The sequence below is a fragment of the Calidris pugnax genome, unplaced genomic scaffold, assembly GCF_001431845.1.
Source record: "Calidris pugnax isolate Ruff unplaced genomic scaffold, ASM143184v1 scaffold41, whole genome shotgun sequence".
Taxonomy (NCBI): domain Eukaryota; kingdom Metazoa; phylum Chordata; class Aves; order Charadriiformes; family Scolopacidae; genus Calidris; species Calidris pugnax.
In genome coordinates, this window is record NW_015094509.1 from 24007606 (window position 1) to 24023353 (window position 15748).

General features: G+C 38.9%; 1 long non-coding RNA gene across 1 annotated transcript; it reads left to right on the forward strand.

Moving 5' to 3' along the window:
* Positions 1-566: 566 nt before the first annotated feature.
* On the forward strand, positions 567-15440 carry LOC106902131. The gene is made up of 3 exons (XR_001414437.1): positions 567-692; positions 2067-2170; positions 15306-15440. It is a non-coding gene; the product is annotated as an uncharacterized LOC106902131 (long non-coding RNA).
* The last annotated feature ends 308 nt before the right edge of the window (positions 15441-15748 follow it).

A 15748-nucleotide genomic window follows, 5' to 3' on the forward strand; every position in this document is an offset into this window, starting at 1 on the left:
TAAGGAGGTTGTTATTTAGAGAGAGTGCAAATGAGCAATAAGTTCCTCCTTGGGATTTCTATATGCCAAAAAAAAAAAAAGTGCACAATACAGACAATTATCAAAGAAAACACGGCATTGCCCTGTGCAAACATGCTCCACATCCCACTTATCTTCAAGGCCAGGCACAGTGACAGATTAAGCACAAAGGGTTTTGTACTTCTGCGTGGTGTGGGTGCTGCCTCCTAAAATAGCTTGAAGCTCTTGCAAGATGGGCTGTTCCCAGCAGACAGTGACAGGAGCAGCAGGTCTCAGCTGTGCTGTGTGCAGCCTGCCCCGTGGCGTGGGGCAGAGGCAGATGGAAATCTTCAGAGACTCTTTTTTATTTGCTGGTCTTCTTTTCTGATAGTCCAGACAAATATTTAGGGACCCTGTTCAAAGGACGGTGTAAAGGCTGCAAAGCAGCTGAGGGGAGCACTGCCCCAGGGAAGGATGAAGGAGGCAGTAATGTGGCCAACTGATAAGATGTCAGGGTGTATGTTCTGCCAAGACACGTATATCATAGTGGCCATCTGCCTCCAGGAGGGCACAGCCACTGTGTTAATGCTACTCTTGGGCTGCACTTTTCTGTAACGGTTGGATCAGTTCACCATGATTACCAACATCTTAATGAGCAGACTGAAGCACAAGGAGGCTGCTCTGCTGACAGACAGGTCAGTGGTCAGGCAGAGGGCTCCATTTAGAACCAAGTCTGTTGGCTGTGGGAAAAGAAACTTTTTCATCCTTAATGTGCTGGGATGGCTGAATTGAAAACACTTTTTCCAGGTGAAACTCATTTTCATTCCAAAGCAGCAAGCAAGGCAATATTTGGTGTTAAAAAGGAGAATTTAGTTGATTTTGAATGTCTTGTTTCCAAAAACCAAAATCAATTTGTTCATATTTTGACATCACATTTATTTCATTTTAATAATTCTTTATAATTTTTAAAAGAAATGGAAGTACTGCACACCTATGAAACTCTCTATTTTTTTCTACTGGCCTCGTCCAATCTAATAAAGAACATTACTTCCCCCTACAAATCATGTTTTGTTATAAAATGAAATAAGTTTCAAAAACAAAAAAAAAAGCCATTTCAACCCTTGGAATGCTTTGTTCTGCTAAGATCAAGCTGCTGAACTGTGCATTTTTTATTTGAAACATTTTTATTTTCTATCTTTTTGTGTAACAAAATATTAATGAATTATTTCCTTTTCTTTTCTGGCTCAGCAATGAGACATTTTCCAGCACAAAAATATTTTTGACTCAGCTCTTCTTAAAACCCCATCAATTATTATAATTGCCTCAGTGCTTCCTAAGGGCGTTTAATCAGTGGTAAACTGGACAGAGGCTGAGAAATATAATTTAGTAGTTATCCAGATTTCTAGAGTCCTTCACTAAATGTTCTAAAGGATCTGTTTCTAGAAAATTTGAAAAACCACTCCACTAAAGCAAAGGAGTAAGTCTGTAATTATTCATGAGACAAATGTAATGGGTGTTTGTAGAACAGCCCACATACCAAAGCATGGTACAGGCAGTAGACCCAGGAGCTCCATGTTAACTCCAAGTACCTGAAGTATGAGTGGAAGAATTTAAGAAGCTGCTCTCCATCTCATTAGTGCTTTGGGTCAGTATTTCAGTTACTGCTTCTGCAGTTTACCCAGATCAGCACTTTCCTGAGGCAATAGGTGGCAAACTGGCACTAGTGCCCTGTGTTTCTTCACTTCAGAATAGCCTCGCCATGCATTTCATAATGTTCCTGTGCTGTGCTCCTCTTTCTGTCATCGTCAGTGATGCTGAAGCAGAATAATCTCTATTTGTTACTGGAGAAAACTGATTGAGGGCTAAACCAACACAGGAAAAAATAAGTTCCATGTCTATCAAGAGCTCATTATTGCAAAAATAAGATATTAATAGTTTGTTTCCACTGGAAAAAACAGAAAGGAAATGTCAATAACATTTACCAGTATGAATACTCTCAGAATTGCTGCACATTTAATTACTGCTTTGAATTTAAAAGTCTTTGAATTTAAAATTTCTCTCTCTCTCAGCAAACACAGTCCATTCAACCAGGAACTGAGTTTCTCTCTCATCAGAAGCAACACGAAAGTTCTCAGAACCGCCCTCATGGGGAGCAATCTCAAATATTTGTGAGGTAAAAAAACATTCTGGGGTGATGTCTTAACTGGGTTTTGGGCTGCTGGATTCTGCTTCCTGCCTGAGGATTTCAGCTTTCCCTTCCTTGCTAGCAAGCCCTGCTCCTGTCATCTACTCTAGCTTGACCATTCGCCGCCGTTTCTTCCACCCTCTGCAGATTGGCGAGGACAACCCTGTTCCCAGGAGCGACTGCAGAGGTGGCGAGGAGGCTAGAGCATGGGCATTGCTAACCCTCTCCATTGAAACTTGTTGAATGGCAGCTGCAGAGTCACCCCTGCAACTCTTTCTTGGGAACTCCTTTATCATTTATCTTCTCCACATTCTCTGACTTCAGACACATATCCCTAAAAAAACACACTGATTTTCCTCTGAAACAGGATACTGTTTGCAATACCTACTGGATTTGTGTGAGCTGATGGGACCAACAAGATAGGGACCTGCAGTACAGCTTACACTCCAGAAAACCTCCAGAAAACACCATATTTAGTTGAATACACCTGTCTACATATACACATTGGGAGTAAACATGGGAGGTGAATCTATGAGAAAACTCAGAGGAACACTATCAAGATACACTTTTGTACCTTAATAGCAGCCTGTACAGGGTATGGTAGCATTTTGCTAATTAAATGTTGTCAACACCATCTCTGAAATCACACTAGAAGCATCTTATAGCATGGCTGTAGCCATAGGCTGCGACTCGTCCTGTTATTAGTGAAGATAACTAGGACAAAACAAACTTGTCATAGCTTTTCTTGAGTTTTGTTCCTTTTCTGCAGCGCAAGGTAGAGGCTACATTTTCCAGCCCATAGTCTCCAGGAGATTTTCATCTACTTATGCATGACTACTTCAGGATTTTGAGCCATTAAGTCATTCATTTTTTTCTGAGTTTCATTAAACAATATGACACAAACTGTGCACAGAAAACCGCTTCATTTGCTAACCATTAATTCTTCCAAGCATTAAAATAGCACCTGATCAGCTTCTCTTGCAGCACCGTTAGCTTGCCTTGATAATGTTTCAACATCAAAATTTGTTCTAGATAGTATGTAGAAAACTATGTATGTATATAGTTCTTTGTCCCTCCAGGGATATGACAGACCAAAAGAGAGATAAAGGCAATATCTATAAATCCTGAAAGGTCTACAGAAAGTGAACAGGAACCAGTTTGTTCAGGTGGTTGTTGGTGTTGCTTTTTTAAGAAAAAACTGGATTACATCAAATAACACCATGGAGAGACAGAGTAAAAGCACATAAAAAAGTAACTACTACTTCACATGGCATATATCTACGCTGAGGAGCTCCGTTTTGTAGCTGAATTTTATAACTGATACAGCCCAGGCAACTACATGTTTCCACTCAAAAGAATCTGTGCTGTTATTGACATTGTGTTTGCACTGAATGCAAGTTTCAAGTGCTTTTTTCTTCTTCTGCCCAAAGGAGACAAAGTAAAATTCCTCTCCTTCATCCTGAAATCCCCGATGGGATTTCCTGAGGACTCAGTAGACACAATATGTGGCTTCCACAGTTCCTAACACCTTGGCAGAAATGCACATTTCCTCTTTGTCATCCTAGCTACAGTTCAGTGTCTTTGGGGAGAATGGGTGAGTAAATCATTGTTTCAGGAGACTGTGGTCTGGCAGGTGCCACAAATCCTAGGACAACCCTGTGCAACCTGTAGGTGGTTGAAAACGCCTGTTGATTCACCGGGTGGAGAAAATGGTGCTGGGACACTTTATGCAAGGGAAATGCCTGACAGAAGGTGGCTCCCATTTAATAGAAAGAGTCACACAAAACAACTGACTCTGCACAACCTCGGTTAAAAATATCCATGTGCCGATGTCAGCTTCCTTTTATTTTTTTCTTAGAATAGCAGTAATGACCTTGGCACAAAGCACTGCCTAGAGACAAATGACCAGCTGGGATTAATGATCCTTGACTTAATTTCTGCCCATCAGCGCCTCCCAGACAGTCATTAATCCTGCTGAAATGCTCTGTGCATTGATTATTATTGATTCATTCATTGATTGTGTCCAGGGTCTGAAGTTAGAAGCTGAAATTGTGAAGGCACCCTGGAGACTCTTCTAATAAGATGAGTTTGCTTAATTCATAGACTATTTGAGGTGCTTTAGAGAGAAGCATCATAAAAAGAGGTAGAAAAGGCAAAGAGCACTTATAGGACAATGAGACCTGGACTCGTCTGGCTATTAGAGTTGATGGCATGTATCAAATTACTTGGAATAATCCTGGTATTTAAAGCAGGAGTACAGAGGAATCTGCCATGTATTCTATATGTCACTTCCCAAGGGACAACAAGATTCCAAGCAAGAAAGCCCATCAGATAACCCATGCCTAGGGCGGAGAAGGCATTTGTGGGGTTAATGTCCCACCTCTCTTATTTGAGACATGACTGTTTTCTTTGCCTTCATAAACACATCTATTCTCTTTTTCTGCAGATTACCTGGATGTGTTTAGTTCCTTTTCCCCTTGCACTTGTTGCTGTCTGACCTCGTCCATTCTGCCAGGAGCTGCATCTGAATAATTAATGTAGCACCCTTTAGGAAATCAGATTAATTGTTTTTAATACCTGCTTTAAGAAAGGATTTTCAAATTGCAAAAGAGAGGAAAAACGGTTTAAAAGATGATATGGTTTAATAACCTACCACCTCCATCTTTTCAAGTTGTCCTCCTGGGAATCAATGTAAAGGATAAATTGAAGTGAACAGCAGCATCTTTGGGTGAGCTCTTTCATGTCTTTTGATGTCCTGGTATGCATCAAATGGCAGGAGTGTACATGAAAAGGAAAAGTTGTGGTTGAAAGTGTTCCCAAATACACATTGCTGAGGTTCTCCCAAAGTGCTGACAGCTGCCAAGCACTCTATGGTGCTGCAAACACTATTGGACAAGTTGTCCTGCTTCTGAAGAATGTGGGTAGATTTTCCATAACAAAAAAGAAATAGGGTAGTGCTGGCTGAGGAATTGCTTCAGGTTCCTGATTTGCCAAGCAGTTATTATAAATAAGCCCCCATCTTATTCATTACTTGACCAACACAAGGAAGATGTTTTGAGGTCATTTGAGGTCATAAAGGGCAGAGAGTTCTGTTTCCTGCTTATCTTTGCCATCTATTTATTGTTGACCCTGTTTAAATCTTATGTTTTCTATTTCACATACCTTACCATTAAAATATGATTACTGTTTTCTTTTTCCACAGGACACTTACACATTTGAATGTTGCAGAGTGTACCGAGGTCTTTGCGTAGGAAAGGTCTCCTACTATTTTGTTCTGTGTTATTGTGAATGAGCAATAAAAGAGCTTGGTGAGATTAACTGTCTCCAAGCTATAAAACTAAACCATTTATTCAGAAAAAATCAAAGTCACATAATCTGTCTCTTATAAAAAGAACTTTTTGTGTGGGAGAACAAAAAACGGACTTGAGAAAGTTGTGATCTCTATGAGTTTGAGGTCAGTTCTCTAGAACTTTTGCGTTTTTTTGAAACCATGGTTCTATAATAAAAACTGTGATGTTTTAGTGATACCGTGGGTACCCATATAAATACATTCATCAAGGCTCATTAGGGTCATCCTCTGTCAATGGAGAGCAATAAGAATTTTCAGGATGTAATTTAGTGAATCCGTTTTATGCATCCACCTTAAGATGAGGTAACACCTAAGATCCACTGCTTTCTTTTCTTTTAACTCTAATGGGAGCCTGGGCCATCTAGGTCACTAATGTTATTTTAAACACCTGCACTTAGGTAGATGAAGCTCATAGCTAATGTATGTCAAACAGCACCAAGACATCCACAGTCTAACGATTACGAGATGAATCAACATAACAGGGGTGCCAAATAGAAACTGCGTCCAGATTGTCTTCTAGAGCAGATCACTATCAATTCAGCTTCTTATCCCTCCGCTGTTTATATATCAAGGAGTGTCCAATTAGCTTGCTGGCCTTGAACCTAGGTTTTCAGTCTCTTGGATGAGTTTTGTAATCAGTGAGCTATCGGATAAAGGAAGATGAACTTCATTTTGTCCTGCATTTTAGGAAAAATGTGCAGAGTGGCTGCAGTGGTTTCTTGGTAATGTTGATCCCTGGGAGTACCTCCCTGAAGCCCTAAGTTAAACACTTTGATCTGGAGAACTATGACTCATATGGTCATGTCCTCCTGGATAAATTGAGCATCCTTTCAGCTAGATTTTGTGGATCTCACTCTAAGATGTTTGACTATTCCTAACCTGCAACAAGAGCCTACTGGAGTCATATGAATTCCATGAGGTGGAGGACACATAAAAATTAAGTGCTGCCATGGCAAGCTATGCAAAATCTACAGCTTTATGTTTTTAGCCTTGCTTGTTTATCTCTTGATACAGAAAGAAAGCCTTGCTATCTCCTTGCAGTGAACACTTTATCTCTGTGTGTTTTGTTAAACTCTTTTCCTCAGTGGCACGGGATTGAATCCATCTGGGCAAATACCAAAAAGGCAGGAGATGTCCATGCACAAACATTATGGAATGTAATCCATGCTTTGTGACCACCTACTTTCTTCCATTCAACTGAATCTACTGAACTATGTGTGGCCATTTCCCTTGCTTCTGGAATACTGCCTCTGATAATGTAAAAAGCAATGTAACTTGGCCATCCTCTGGAATCTCCACTGGAGACTACTCTCTCCTTTCAGATATTCAGATAGTTTGCTTTTCTCAGTACTGTTTTGTTCCCAGTTTTGTTTTTTTTAATTGCTGGAAGGTTTTGATAGCCTGCACAGTCCTGGGCATCAGTGGCAAAAGCAAAGTGTTCCTGCCAGTGCCATCCTGAGCAGTGAGCTGCCACATCTTATACTCATTTCCTGTGTCTGTAAATCTATAAAGCTGTGAGATTCCAAAAGTAAACAAATGTAATCTTTTTAGGAAGATGGAATACATTGGCAGGTAAATCTTAATGATAATTGCCTCTAATTAACACTCCCACCAGATGACGAATCTTTTAGTCACAGTAAAGTGTGACTTGAAAATGTGAATATTCTTGTTTTGTCTCAGAAAACATCAAAGAAAAAACATATATACTGGTTTTACTCTATTGCCATAATTTTTCATTAAAGCAGAGAAAAAAAAATGAGGAGCAGAAGTCAGAAAAAGAGAAATGGCTTTGAGGAAAAGATGTCTACTTTGAGTGAATGATTGTAGTCCATTCTGCAGCCAACCTCGTATTTCTAACAGGTCCTCTCTCTCTCTTCCACTCATATCCGAAGCTTCTTCATGAGCATTATGGAGAAGTTTAATTGTGAATAGGTACAGAGGGACACTGGATTCGCTGAGCCAGGCTTTCCCTGACTGAGGACTGAACATACCGGGTGGGGACTCTCCATGACCATCAACGTTCTGAATGAGTGAAAAGTGGGATGTAATTCAAACTGGAGTACCTTCACTAAAATACACAAAAGACCTATTTTCATTCTTTTCTTTTTATTGTATGGAAACTAGAATAGTTTTAAAATTTATTTCTATGACAGTCAGTTTCTATCTGAGGTAATTCTTCACTGGGGTCAACAGGATTGGGCAGTACAGTTACTGATCTCAGGTGGGAGTGTTGCTAACTAACTTGTATCTTGTGGAATGATTATGCCTATCTAAATAGGTGACTTTGATCTCATCTTTATTCTTTTACAGTACATCCTATCAATTTCCTGAGATGTTTTTGAATCTTCATCCTAGTCTCCAAATGTTTGCAAAAGTTTTCCAGATTTATACTACTTGCTAATTCAGTAAGGACATTCTATATTTCTTCATCCAAGTCATTAAAAAAGCATTTAACAGACGGATTCTTGCAGAACCTCATACAGCACCTTCTTTCAGTTTGACATTAAATGATAGATAATTAGTCTTTGAATCCACTTCCCTATCCTTCACTTAGCCTATGCTGTACCTTCACTTCTTGAGCTCTAAAACAGAGGTGATGGTGTTCCTGTGTCTCATAGAATTGCTCCAAGGATAAATCTATCTGTGATTGTCGGATATAACACACTGTAGTGGGATGAAAAATAGATTTTGTCCACCTTTCTATGATCCTGGCTGCTGAAGTGATCTTTCTCACATGTGCTATGAAAAGCATCATGTACACACGTTTATTCTGACCCCTTATCTACATATGGAAACATTAAGTGGAATTCCAACACTAATTGGAATTTCCTGAAATATATCCAGACAGAGTTAGTTTTCTTTGTCGGGGGGAACAAGTTCTCCTTTTGAGGGCCTAGGAAGGGGAGCTGATTCACAATATTATCTTATGCCAAAGTATAAGGAATGACAAACAAAACAAGAAGAAACAGAGAAAGGAATGGTCAAGAGGAATGGAGAATAAGTCAACTTTCCCTCCTACCCTCTGGCCCAGATTTCCAAAACACTAAATACATATCTCTTGTTGACTTACATGGGCACTGAGTAATTCAGATCTGAGAATGTATCCAGATCTGCCTAAGACTTTTTATCCTGACCACAATCTCGCCTTTGTTTTGGCACTGTAGAATGAAATAATTGACTGTAGTGGATTATGCATTCCAGTTTATACCATGGCCAAATTCTGACATAGTGAAACTCTCAACAGTAAGGGCTATTGTTTAATTACAGAATATAAAGTGTGAGAGCTTCAGAGAAGAAAAATGGAGTCCTTGTTTCAAGACAAAAGAGGAATAAGTTCATCCCAATTAGAAGTTACCCTTAGGTCAATTTATAGCCTCCCAGGGCACTCCACCCACAAATATATCATTATTTATCTTGAGCACTGCTACTGTTACATGTCTGATAAAAAGTTATCCACACAAAGGTTGATTGCCAACTCCTTCTAGATAGTTCAGGCTTCCTGTTTGATATGATCCAACATTCAGCGACCACACAGACTTTGCAGTAATCACAGAGAAGCAGCTTGCCTCTTCTTTCTCAATGCTCAGATTTATCAATCCTTTTTTTGGTCCTGTTGTTGTTCCAAGCTACTGCTCTGGTGATTGAAAAGGGACAGGTGTCTCCAAATGGCAGCTGAGATCTTCAGACTGCTGAATTGTCTTTAGAAAATACATTTTTCTTTCTGTAGTCTTGACAAGGATCACAGTGTAGCTCCGTGCCTAATTTACATTGCTTTGTTAAACATATTTTTGCAGTCTGGGAGAATATGAGGCTATCTATAGGTACTATTCTATGATAGTGAACAAACTTAAAAGCAACCAGAAGATGCATCAGATGATGCATCCCGTGTATCCTAAAGTGGTACCAGGTCATTTCATCCATCAAAATAATGTTTCATATCAATTTCTATTCTTTCTGTCTCTAAATACAGTTGGTGGGAATGTGCATTAGAGCACTTTACATTCTAATTACTGCTCACTGGACTCGTACATTTTTATTGTTGGTGATGTCAGCAAAAGAATGACAAGATTTTAAAATGCTGGTTTTTTTGATAAATTTTAAGCGTATTCTTATGAAATTATCTTTACTGCCAGTGACTCCTGGCCACTATTTTAAGGACCAATCAGAGTTTTTTGCAGGTTCCTCTTTAATTATTAAAAATGAAAATTTGTCATTTTTACAAGTTTTTCTTATTATTTGTGTATTTCTCTCATTGTAATTATCCAAACTGGGATTAATCAGTATCTTAAAAAAAGCTATAGTCCCCTTCCCAATCTAATTATCAGAACCCTACCAACTGCAGCTATTTAAACCTAAGGCTATTAAACCAGCTGAGCATACCATAACATGCATCCTCACCCCATGAAGTTGGCATCCACGGGGACCACACTCAATAAAAACCACATTAACATGTTGTCCATATGCCACCTTTGCAAATATCTCGAAGGTAAAGTTAACGATGTGGTTCTGCTTCCTTTTCCATCTCAGTTTCATTTTCTGGTTCTCCTTATATTTGCTAGCACAAGTCTCTATGTTTCTAATTCTCCATATGTGAATAGTTGATTTTCTGTGTGTTGTGGCTTAAACCCAGCCACCAACTAGGACCACACAACCGCTGGCTCACTCCCTCCCAGTAGGGTAGGGAGATGAGGGAGAAAAGGATGGAGGAAAAAAAACCCAGAAACCCCCCTAATGGGTGGAGATAAAGAGTTTACTATCACACTATCAGAAGAGGAAAAAAAAATAAAATAGTAATAAAGGTAGAAGAATATAAAAACTAAATTCCTGTACCGAGCAGCAATCATGAGTTCCTGTTCCCCGGCCAACCCCTGTTTATATACTGAGCATGAGGTCAGTGGTATGGAATATTCCTTTGGCCAGATTGTCCTGTCTATGTTCCCACTCAGCCTCTACGGGAAGCTGAAAAAGTCCTTGACTAAGGTAAACATAATTTAGCAACAACTAAAACAATATGTGTTATCAGCATTATTTTCATTCTAAATCCAAAACACAGCAGCTACTGGAAAGAAAATTAACTTTATCCCAACTGAAAGCAGGAGACTGTGAAACAGATTTCTTCAGTGTAAACATTTGAAATAGGAGCCTTTCCCTCAATATTTTTATATCAAGTCTTAAATTTTAAAATCAACTGACAGATCTCTGTACATTCATAATTTCCTAGTGTTTTTTTCTTAATGACAGCAAAACGGTAGATTAGAGTACCTGTTCTTTTTGCCTAATGACAGGTCATGATTCTTGCTGAACTGCGCTTTGTTAATTATTTTTCTGGTTCTTTTAATCTCAAAAATATCTTCTGTCTCCTCCCTCTGATTCCCTCTTTTTTCTTCTTTCTGTTTTTTCTTTGCCTATTTTATTCTTTCAATACCTTTGCTCTTTATTTCTTTTCAGCTACTATGGCTCTGTTCGCCTTCTTTTTTTTTTTGTTGCCTTTGTTTTTCTCTGTCGTTATTGGAGTTGAATCAAAGAATGTTCTGTCACAGTTTTGAAATCTTTCATTTTCTCCTAGAAAATATATGAGTTAAAGCCAGTGGAACTTACTAAAAAAGAAAACAATGTAAAGTTTTATGGCTATGCGAAGTAAAGAGATTTCAGCATTTACATTCAACTCAAGGTTGTCTTGTTAGTTTCAGACAGCTTATTCCAAAGTTTAATTTGATTTTATGATTTTTTCCTGGCATACTTAATGTTGTCTGAAAGTAGGCAAGGTATTTTTGTTCCTTGGGAAAATGAATTCACCAGAAGTTGCCAATATTTCAGAATACCTTCAAGAGTGACAGGATTAAGAGAGCGTTAATCCTTCTGTTTGGAGTGAGCCTTTATTTCTGCATATGTGCTATACACAAGTTTTGCTTTTTCTAGTGTTTTGCTCAGAACGGATAACTTCAGATTCCTGATAAATATTGCTGCCTCCTGAAACCTTTAGGTATTATCTCATTCTTACTCGCATTTTAGAAGGCTCTGTCTTAGATTACCTCTGAAATCCTGACACAATCGCACTGTCTGATCCAGCTGCAACTCCGCTGAGTTTTCCTGTGGGCTGACAGAGAATCAAACTGCTGTTCATGAGCAGATGTGTCAAGTTGTTCAAAGACAGCATCTCTGGCAACGTAAATTCCTCTTTAGGCACCGACTGTAGCGCTTGTTACCATAGTACCTGCACCTCCAAAACATTAATAAAGGAGACACTGCTCTGAGACAGAGAAATATCACCACTTCAGCTTTCACGATGCAGGAAATGGAGCTACATAAAGCTGGAATCAGTGGGAGCCTGAAAATAGTAGCCTGAGGTTTTTCCCAGATTAAAGACTGAGGGAAGTTACCAGTACAGCTCTGTTAAGTTCCTGCTCTGAAATTTGCCCTGGAGGAAACTTCTGCTATTTACTGGTTAAGCACAGAGCCTAGACAGTGTAAATATTCTAGCGCCATGCTGTTATCCTGAGCACAGCAGGAGTCAGCAGAGAGAGACAGTTTTCTTGTTTCAGAGACCAAAGTCTACAGAATCACAGAGTCATGGAATGGTAGGAATTGGAAGAAACCTTCAGAGACCATCTAATCCAACTGCCCTGCCTGAGCATGGTCACCCAGAGCAGGTTGGACAGGAACGCATGCAGGCGGGTTTTGAATATCTCCAGAGAAGGAGACTCCACCACCTCTCTGGGCAGCCTGTTCCAGTGCTCTGCCACCCTCAAAATAAAGAAGATTTTCCTCATGGTGAGATGAAATTTCCTGTCTTCCAGTTTGTGCCCATTGCCCTTTGTCCTGTCACTGGGCACCAATGAAAAGGATCTGGCCTCGTCATCTTGACACCCACCCTTTATATATTGATAATCATTGGTGAGATCCCCTCAATGTCTTCTCCATGCTAAACAGACCCAGATTTCCCAACCTTTCCTCATAAGAGTCTCCTGATCTTCTTCATAGACCTCCACTGGACTGTATCCCATAGTTTCTTGCTTTTCTTGATTTCCAGATGCAGCCTCACCAGGGCAGAGTAGAGGGGGAGGCATTACGTACTCAATTACATACTCAAAGGCATTTGAGTACGTAATTCCTTGAAACCAATAACACCTATGCAGCTAAATTCCTTCAGGAGAGACACAATTTATGTTGTTGTGGGATGCCGAAACAAAAGGAGACCAAGCAACTTGCTGTCAGGCCTAAGAGGAAGCTCATGTTGCTATTGACCCACCCATCTTCCAGTTTCCCAAGCAGTAGCTTTTAGTCAGTTGCTCATGATCACAAGCCTGAGCAGTTCCAGTGAGTTTCCAGCCCTCACAAAACCCAAAAATAAGTCTTGAAAATAATACCAGGCTACTTGGAATATAGGATACAGTGCCACAAGAAAGGGCAAACCACTTTCCAATCTCATCAGTATTTCTGTCTTTAGTGAAATAACACTCACTGACAACCACTTGTTGTAGCAGTTTTTCTTCCTTTTAGGGTCTTTGTCATCTGGGATGTCTAACTGTTCCTTTTCTAGGAGAAGACATTAACATCTGCTGTCATTGACCTCGACCTTCCTTACATAGTAATATTCTTGAAGCATTGCTTTCTGCAAGCACTTTGCACACTAAATCCAAGTAGTTGTATACTCAGGTTTCTTCTCTTGGAAAGTCATATTTTATGAGTAGTCATGTCCTTAGGCTTCATTGTCTAGGAGAATAAAAATAAATTATGTTTATGTCATCAAAAAACAATCCTGATGTTTTGCAGGCAGTTCTGTGACTCCCCCATGCATTGTATTTCAGAGTTGGGTACAATATGAAATGAAAAGTAGTTATATGGGAGCTTTCTTATTTAAAAACCATACTGTGGGTGTGTGTTCTTGTTCTTGCACACTTCTTTGCAGGTAAAATCTGTTTATTTTTAATTTACTTTTTATTGTACCAGTCTGAAACACTGGGCACTCCATAAAGTTTAAGACAACAACATCCAGCACATCATTGTTAAGCAAACATATAAATTAAACAAATTCATAAACCTCCAGATTATATTCCACAGTCATTGGCAGATCAGCCCACAAACCATTGGGCAAACTGCTTTATCTCTCCATATATTTGTTTATTCTTCCTTTCTTTCTCTGATTTATCTAAGTGGGATCTCATCTTTAAAGCAAGCAGTTCCTCTCCTTGTCATTTGCATGGTTCCTAGTGGAATTCACCGCTGATCTTTTCCTTGCAACAGCACAAATCGTGACTAGGGGTTCACTAATCCATAATGCCCCAGTTGCCATTTATCTCACCTGCACTAACACATCTCTACTGTAGATACGTCCATCTGAGCTGGTCAACTTTGACTTCATTTGCAGTCAGTATGGAGAATCATGTACTTTTGGGATATTAATTCCTCTGCTTTATTTTGGCTATCGAATTTAGGATATGATTAGTTTGTAATTTTGAAGGACAATGGGGTCAAAAGAAGATTAATTTGAGGATGAACACACCGTATTTTTTGTTTCTCTGTACTAACACTATAAATAGAAGGAGGAAGAGCAGCTACAAAAGATCTCATGTGAAAGGTGAGATTGATTGCTCTCAGCGGACAGTCAAGGGCATTCCCACCCCAATAAATCCTTCAGAAATTCTGACACAGAAGTCATGAAGGATGGTATCGAGGTGTTTCACAGTATCACTCACTCTGTTCCAGCTGTCTGGGACCTGACCAAAAGTAGAGAAAGCATTTTTTTGAGACCTTTTTGTTTTGAGTGTGAAAGAGATGAGAGAAATGGAAGCTTTGCCTTTCCAAGGACGCCTTTCCAAGGATGGCTCTTCAGATGGTATTAACAGGTGTGACTCTTTCAAAACCATGAAAATACTATGCATCAGGATCTAACTTAGTGTCTTTTTTTCCAAGCAAATATATTTGCAGGTTAGAGGAAAGGGCAGAGGGTGCCAGCTGAAACAAAGGAAAAATTCCAAATACCAGCACTTTTCATGGTATGATCTCTATATTCCACAACGGCAAACAACTGTATGATGGAGTGTAATATTTGAATTAAACAAACATATTTTGGCAACTTCTGAATGTAATTTCATTATTTTAAAGATAATTTTATTATTTTAAGCATGTGACTCAGATTTTTTTGCAGTTAAAAGAAGCTAATATTAGCAAATGAAAGAATCTGAAATATACTAATAAGGCTCTTTGTTATTTTGCAACTACTTGTGCAAAACTGCCAAAGGAGAAACTATTTGCTGATGATCAATGCAGTATGTTCACTGCACCACAGAAGGCAACTCTCCTAATTTCATTTTAGCCAGAGTATGAATTCCACTTCAATGTTTATTTGTAAATATCAAGATGATATGTACCAGATCTTTTAGATGATACTGTTCCTGAAACAATAGTTATCTGTGATTACAAGATTGAATTAACTTCAATTTCATCATCATCTAACTCTGCTGAAATGTATGAATACATCTCCCTTGATAGAAGCTTGCATCAGTCATTTCCAGGCATTGTGTTTTTGTTTCTGAGATACAACAAGATACAACAAATAACCCTCTAAAACCTTTTTTTTTTTTTTTTTCCCCCCCCCAAAAAAGCACCAGGGGACAATCATCATCTAACTCTGCTGAAATGTATGAATACATCTCCCTTGATAGAAGCTTGCATCAGTCATTTCCAGGCATTGTGTTTTTGTTTCTGAGATACAACAAGATACAACAAATAACCCTCTAAAACCTTTTTTTTTTTTTTTTTTCCCCCCCACAGAAAGAATCAAGAGGAGAAAAAATACTTCTCTGGATGCGTCTGATTGAATTGTAATGTCATTACACTGACTGTTAAAGCCTCAGATTTTGCTTCTTAATTTTTCAATTTGATTTTTGATTTTTACGCAAATTTCTACTTAATTAAAACCATTGAGACTTTGTTTTTAATTTCCAGGTGAGGTTGATTTTAATTGTCTTCAGCTACCCAGAATTAAATTTTTACCTAGTCTTCTCCAACTGGATGTGGTCGCTACAATAAATCATATATTTGATTAGCTGCCCCATCCTAAAATAAATGTTTGTGGTAGAAGAAATCATCTTTTGATGAAAGGTATGTTTTCTTATCACTGACAATAAGGAAAGTTAGACTTACTCCAGCCAGTTGACTCTCAGTTAGTTTAAGTTGCATAAGAGGAATCCCACCTTTAACAGAAACATATCTGG